Source organism: Mytilus trossulus, chromosome 14 (assembly GCF_036588685.1).
Source record: "Mytilus trossulus isolate FHL-02 chromosome 14, PNRI_Mtr1.1.1.hap1, whole genome shotgun sequence".
NCBI lineage: Eukaryota > Metazoa > Mollusca > Bivalvia > Mytilida > Mytilidae > Mytilus > Mytilus trossulus.
The window spans coordinates 52420310-52428826 of NC_086386.1; positions in this window are offsets into that span (position 1 = coordinate 52420310).

Here is an 8517-nt window from a genome sequence, read left to right on the forward strand (position 1 = left end):
TGCCTTTTTAGACAGTAAAAAAGCTTTTGACACTGTCTGGAGGATTGGTCTTATGTATAAATTGTATAAAATAGGTGTAACAGGCAAATTATGGTCAGTTATTAATGACTGTCATATTGATACTATGAGTTCAGTAATTGTAAACCAGTGTCAGTCTTGGTTATTACAAGGGGTTAGACAAGGAGGGGTTTTATCTGGCTTATTATATTTAGTATTTATAAACGATATGTTGGTTGATCTTAAAAAATGTAATAAGAAAACTGGTGTTTATCACATAGCTAGCTGCTCCCCTGCTCTCGCTGACGATATTTCATGTATTGGCACAACTCCGTTGTGTCTCCAGCGTATGTTAGATATATGTGCTGACTATGCCCATAGATGGAGGTTCTGCTTTAATGCGAACAAGTCATGCGTAATGCAATTTTCCTTGAACCCACGAGAAGTTCGAGTAACATACGACTGGCATATTGCGAAAAGTGTTCTTCCGGTAGCCGAAGAATACACTCACTTAGGCATTGCGCTAAATTCCAAATTCAGATCGACAGAAAGAACATCAAATGCATGTAGAAAAGGCAAGAACTCTTATTTTGCGCTCAACGGTGTTTGCGAGAAGTCAACACATCCATGTGTTCTACTTAAACTGTTTAAATCTATAGTGTTACCTACTGTTCTGTATGGTTGTGAAATGTGGACTAGTTTAAAGTCAAACGACATTGCTGCGTTAAATCTTTTCAGCACTTTATAGTCAAGCGAATTTTGGACTTGAAAACGTCTACGAGATCAGATATGTGCCAAAGTATACTTTATACTATTACCTCGTCTATAGAGACTAAGAAGTTATATTTTCTTGCAAAAACTGTGTAGTCTTCATGACAACTTCCTAACGAAGAAAATATTTCGTTTGCGTCTGTTTACCTATTTTATTGACAATGAACGCAATCATCATGGATTCATTCCTGATATTATGAACATTTTGTATAAATATAACCTTCATTCTTATATGCTTGACTTTTTGCGAGAGGGAGTTTTTCCAACGAAGCAATCTTGGAAAGCTATAGTGCAAAATACAGTTGACAAAGTACAAACTGACGGATGGACTCGGCGTTTACATAACGATAATAACTTTTCTCGCTTTAGAAGTATTCACCTATCGGTTAGAGTTCCAGACTTCTGGAAAAGTTCTAAATCATCCAGAGAAATCGTAAACTCCTATTATATTACAAAACTGCTAACCGACATTCCAAATACCACTGGAGGTACATGCGACTTATGTAACACTCAGTTTTTAGATGTATATACACATGCATGTTGTAGCTGTAGCGGAACTCATTTAATCAGAGATATGTGGTGGGAGTTTATAATTGAAAAATTCCCATTGCATTTATTTGTGGAACTTTATTCATACGACGATGAAGAGTTATATTGCATTCTTTTGGGGAAGCACATAACAACAATCAATATAGACACCGACAGTTTTTATAATCTTTGTCATGTGCACGTTGCACACTGTGTCGCTGCATATAGTAGATTAGGGAGAACAACGATTCATTAATGTGCCAGTGCATGAACCGTCGTAAGTGAGAGCAATTTTTGTCAAAATTTTCTTCAGTTATATAAATAAGCACAGAACTTCATTTTGTTATTGTACATATTGTCATATTATATTGTGTTATTATCATGTTTTGAAAACTTTTGTAATTTGATCTGTTTACATATATGATTGTTCATTGAATCTCTTAATTAATAGAGGAAATAAAGATATGAATGAATGAATGAATGATTTAGCTGTCAGATACATATGTGATAGCAGCAAACTGTGAAAATTTGTGAATATACACATTTCAGGGACAATAACTTGAAAATGTAATGTCCATATTTTCAGAAAAAAATTGGGGTATTTTAATCATGTTATGTTAAAAAGTTTTATCAATATACAAATGTTTGACACTTCTTTGAAAGTTATTGAGATAATGGTTTACAAGTGAAAACTGTAAACCGTAACATTATACTAGTAGTGATGATTTTTAAAGACACTTAGTGATGAAATAGTTGACACTGATCTTGACACAGCGATGGTGGATGTTGTAATTGGTAGGGTAAGGTCGGTAACTTTGAGGGCTCCTCTTAGTATTGAAGGTGAAAAGGTCAAGGCTGTAGTTGATACAGGTGCAGAAATAACTGTGATGAGTAAATCTTTAATTTTTTTAAATTCCGGAACCAAAGAGTCCATCATTACAAGTAGTCAAGTCGATTTGTGAAACAATTGCTCAGAATGTGGTAAAAGCATAACATTTTGCAGAGTGTTTGTTGAGGTCATAACTAACATTTATAGCTATGAACCCAATTCAGAAAATCAAAATGGCGGATCTTGGCGGCCATTTTGAAATTATGTCCAAAGAATTAATAAAAATCATTTTAAAAAATATGAAAAATATATTACTTTACCAATTTTCATAAACTTTCGTGTATCTTATGACAAAGAATATCAACTGAGGAATATTGAAATATTAGGTGGCCATCCTGAATGGTGGGCCATTTTGGAAACCTAAATTTCAAATATATTAGTATTCGCTATCCTAAATTGTTTTTTGAATTTATACTAAGTTTTATATGCATTTACAACTAGTTTTTCTTATCATTTTTTTATATGACTGTTTCTATTCATATAGGATATATTCACTAAGTGCTCAAATAAGTCATGCATATGTTAACAAATAAAAGTATTCAGAAAAATACGCGTACATTCTCTTAATTGCATTTTAGCATGAAGGGCTTAGTTACCTTTTTACCACCAAATAATGCGTATATACAATATGATTTTGAACACTGTTAAGTCTGGTAAGAATTGCGTAACGCCAAGAGAGGACACATGAGGATTTTCAATGCCAATCAAATACAAAATAAGCACACATAGACATTTGAGTTGGTAATCAGTAATTTTTGTAAGCATACAACTGTTCCAAGTTGATGAACCCAATGTAATGGGAGAATCACAAGGCAAAAGGTAATAATCGTGTCAACACGTATCTTCAGATCAAAATATATTTTGTCAGAAAAAAACGAAAACAGTCTGAGATGGGTCACGGATTGAAAATTCAAGTAAAATAGTTAGCCGCGGTTGTGATGAATTAACAAGAACAATTTGATTGTAGGATTTTTTTTCTTTCATTGTGATGAGGTATCTGACAATCATCAAGAAGGCTCATTATTTCTGATCGACAAATAGAGTATGTGATTGTCACTTGAACTACTAACCATTGTTCTTTTAGCAAGACTGGAGATTAATATTTTAGTTGCAGATATCATGCTAAAAGTTTATTAAAACTGCACGACATAACAATTAGACATAATTCGAGACACAGAAAATAAGTCAAGAACCTGTTATCCATGGAATGGGGCTCGCCAAATTGATAAAAAAAAACAGTGACGGCTCACACTCCGGAACAGATATTGTTTTAATATTTGAAATTGATAATATTGGTAAATTGTATAGTAAACGTTCTTAGTAAATATGAGTTGTCATGGAAGGAATGATTGATACAACACTTCTGAAATATTTAAATTCTAGCTGACATAGATGATATGCAAGCACACATGAAAGGTTGCGTCTTTCTCCGGATTCTCAACGAATATGTTGGTGAAGTTCTGAAACAGGCAATGTCTTTTAGTCGTGATGATGAAGTCCTCTTTATAGTCAAGGTAACTAGAATAGTTTTGAAAAGTTAAGCTTGTTACTATAAAAAGGATCACAGGGACATGCAATGTAGGCTTTCCAAATGAATCAGTTCCACAACCGTTGAGGTATCTTACTATCTATCCTTTCAACGACGAGTTGCACAAATGAACTATTATAGCTGAGAAATGGTATGTCTTGTCTGCCATTCAACGATATATCTGGACTGTGTCTTGATGCTTGGCCATCCTGTATCATTCTTACGACGGAAACGTATGTATGTTGAACTCAATCGTGTCAGCAGCTGTTATTGAGTGTCCTTGTAAAGTTATTCTTAGTATATAGCATATATATTTTGCCTGCTATGGATATGGTGAAGCCTTCATTTTTACCCTTTTATTATTAGTTTGTTTCGGAGCTTCACGATTACATTTATCGTAAATCAAGAGCACGAATTTATCTTGCTTGTATGCATATCGATATCCTATGGCAGCAACATTCCAATTTTGTTAACTGCGTTGTATCAGTTCCTCCTTCCATGATAACTCCAAGATCTTTCAGGCGTTGAATGTACAATTTAGCGTGCTGTGCAAGCTTGGAGATTGGTACAAGACTTCTTCCAGTCCGTGTGCCATCAATGTATTTCATTATTTAGGAAAGCACAACTCCAAGAATAAAAGATTCATGGCTTTCTTTCTGAGTCTGTTATTCTGCATATTTGCTATGTTGTCAAGCTTCATCAATCATCAAGCATGATACTAGTGAATTGACATCTCCAGCTCTTACTTTGGCTAAGGGAATATGTTTTGTAGTACAAGTGTACAGTCATGTCCTATATTTGTCGATTGTAAAATGTCGATGTATCATGAAGATCTTCAGATACATCACCACGAAAAACATACATTGCAGTCATTGTTCTTTTTGATCCATTTCCACTTAACCTTGTCTGGTTACTCGTTGTTTCCTTTCAATTGGCAAATTATCTTCAACTCCTTTCTTGCCATTTCGTTCATTCATCCCAGTCTAATTGCCCATTATGTTTTTCTTATATCTAGTTCAAGTGTTTTCAAAATCTACAATTTTGATCTTTTCCAAAAACATTTTCGGTAATAATTATATAACATATACTTAATTTCTGTTTTAAAAAGTTACTTAGGCAAACGTGTAAGTAACATAAATTTTGATACTGATATCTCAATTTTGTAAACATGTGCATGCCTTATCTGTCCTCTTTGTGCATATCCAATATAAATTAGTAAAACAAGTATGAATGCAAACAGTGACTTAATAAGATTAGCGAATATTATATATATATATATTGGAAATTCGTGTTTTCAAAATGGCCATCATTCAATATGGCAACCAAAAACCATCAATATATATGATTTCCTCAGATGACAGTCCTTGTCAATTGTGAGGAATATATCATATGACTATATAATAATTTCCTGCAGCAAGCGCTTAAATTATAAGTCAAAGTGAACACGGTTACTAAGGAAATGCAAATGCGTCAAGGCAGTATTAAGTTGTACAACTTCATGTTAAAGTGGAGGACAATGTTATAATATATGATAAACAGAGTGTGGTTTGACAAAACAAAGACATGAACATTGCATTTATTGTGAGATATTTTTAACGTTAATTGAGAACATTTGAGCAGTTGGTGGTCTTGTAACATTACTTGACTGTATAATATGAAATGCAATATGTCTGCAATTAATTTTTTTGAAAGTTGCTTTAAATGAACAATATCAACAAAACGAATTATCCAGTCATGCCAGTTATCAGCCAACTATTATAAACGACAGGTATACAGATATTTTATTGCTTTATTTCTACCTTTAAAATAAAATTCTATGTTTAACAAGCTGTTGCACGAATATTGCTTTCACATGTGTTTCAGAGTAATAGTTCATTTTATGATCCTCTTCGTGTCCGAGTTTACATGCTTTTGTACCCTCTACAAAACAGAAGAATAATTCGGGGAGGGGGGTATAGGCTAGCCTTTTGTCCTGTTAATATAGCTTAAACAAATACATTTGTATATATCTTCCACAATGCATTTTTTATTATATCGGATAATGTCTGCATATTTTGGCTTAAAAAAAACATATTACAAGATTGCCGCCATTCAATACAAATGCAATATGGGTAATATTTTCCAAACTTTTGTTCTAAAAGAAAAATGGATTCAGCACTGTTATTCTATCAACCAGATTTCATGTCAATATCTTCCTTATATCTTGTTCATGCTTTTCTCTTATTAATCTATTGATATCAAACGGCCGCCATTTAAAAATGGCTGCCACTTCCGCTAATTTATATTTTTAGATTGGTTCCATAGCTTAAAATGTTGTCCGTGACATATACTACTACGTACTATGCCAAATTTCATGATTTTACCACAATCTGAACAATTTTGTCAAAAATCTGAAAAACCGACTGGACTAAATATGTGAAAAAAAACTCGTGTGTTTGATGATATTAACTTTACGAGTTGGATGTTTCTGTTACTTTATTCGTTAAGATATTGACATTCTAGATTCCCTTTTGATGTTTGCAAAAAAAGCTTTTTATCAATTTTGGTTCTTATGTTTCAAATATTCGGCTTTGAGAGTAAAAATAAATGTAAAAAAGTGCTTCGGTAGCAATCAATGAATAACATGATTTTCTCATTGTTTGTCAAGTAATTGTTTTTGTTAATCAGTGCGCAAGTGTTTTAAGTGACATTATTAGTAGAAACAGTATTCCCTTCTAAAGAGTCATACAAACATTGGATGACATGATGCAAATGATAAACTCCAAATGACAGAACTGAAATGAAATAAATAAGTATTACAAAGAAAATGTAATTTTAAAAGAAAACGCATATGATTTGATAAACAAAACAACGAATAAGTTGCGTGCAGCAATAATCATAGTACAACATTTATTCACCAAATTTCTATACTACAGGACTGTATAATCAGTACATTAATACAATTGTTACTTCATATTTGTATTTCATTGTCAGATACTTATGTAACACTCACGAATGCCTCCTATATAGTTTAATCTAATTAAATATATAACAAGGGACATACTCACAGATAAAAATGTCATCTGCTACTGTGTCTGTATAAATCGGAGTGCTTTTCTTATAATCTGCTCAAATAGATGTATTATGTATGTTAGACAATTTTAAGTAGGTTATGTATCTTCATAAAAAGTTGTTTGATACTATTTTGTTTTCTTTAATGTGATTTTATCATTTTGTTTTCTTTAATGTGTTTTTATCGATTTGTGATATGGGCTATTTGAACAACAACTTCCGGATAAGTGTGACAAACATGGTAAAAAATAAAGTCAGTGCAAATTTATTTTCTATCATTTTCTTGAATTCAGAGATTTCAAGTTTTCAAAACCACCATGGGTTAATGCAAAAAAAAAAAAAGACCAAAAAAATAAATATTTTACTCTTAAGAATTCATCAACTATTTAAAGAAAACAACTAACTACTATTATCGACTTACAAACATAAACGAGTATACATATATAGACTATTTACCGGATTTGTAATCACATAAGCAACACGACGGGTGCCGCATGTGGAGCAAGATCTGCTTACCCTTCCGGAGCACCTGAGATCACCCCTAGTTTTTGGTGGGGTTCGTGTTGTTTATTCTTTAGTTTTCTATGTTGTGTCATGTGTACTATTGTTTTGCTGTTTGTCTTTTTCATTTTTAGCCATGGCGTTGTCAGTTTGTTTTAGATTTACGAGTTTGACTGTCCCTTTGGTGTCTTTCGTCCCTCTTATATCAATGTATTGTTATTTCTTTGATGCATGAAATTTATAAGATGAATTCCCTGCCTTCCCCGCCCCCCTCAAATACAGGGAATTGTTTTTTTTTAAATACGTAGATTTCACCAATTCTAGTGTATTCTTTAATATTCAATAACAAAAGTTTGCATATATCTTTGCAAAAGCTTAAATTTTATAAAAATATTACAAGAAATCAAACATATATGATCTCATTACATCCAATTGCTTCAGTAATTTTTTAGCTTTCTTCATTTAAAAAATACACTGATATGTGTGTTATCCTTTTGTGTCATTCCTGACATACTTTTGCAGTAACTAAAATTGTTTTATATGGAATGTATAGAAAATCAGTAGTGATGTCAATTTTTAATTTACTATCTCACAAATCAATAAACCTACAAGTCATTTGATTGCACATTTTTTTTTATTTCTTAGCGAAAAACAAACTTTTAACATGTTTATTAAATAGAGATTCTTACATTGATACCAGTGGATTATCGGATTTATCCAATCGAGATAGTTAAATTATCAATTTTAAAGTCCGAGCCGCCTCGGCGAGGACTTTGAAATTTATAATTTAACTATCGAGATTGGATAAATCCGATAATCAACGAGTAACTATGTAAGAATCTGTTTCTCTAATGATTAAAAAGAAATTTTCCTTTTTTGTTAACCGAAAATCCCCTTCGAGTGCCTTTCACATTGCACGAAGTTGTCAATTTCATTAACACCTGTTATCATATTTTGATTCATCCAGTTAGCTGAAAAGGTCATGACCCTTAAAATCATCCAATGATCTTTTGAGATCACCAACAACCACACGTTGATTAAATTTTTTTATACAATGGGTTCGGAAAGGGATAAATTTCCAAAGAATTAGAGAAACGTGTTTAACATGTTTAACACTTCATGGTTTTTAGAATCTTAGATAAAAAAGTGTAAAAAAATTATTTTGCAAGATAGATTGACTATTCTCTGACTTTCTCATTACATAGTAAAATGTTACAATTATTTTCATTCAGAATTATGTTAAATTTTGTTC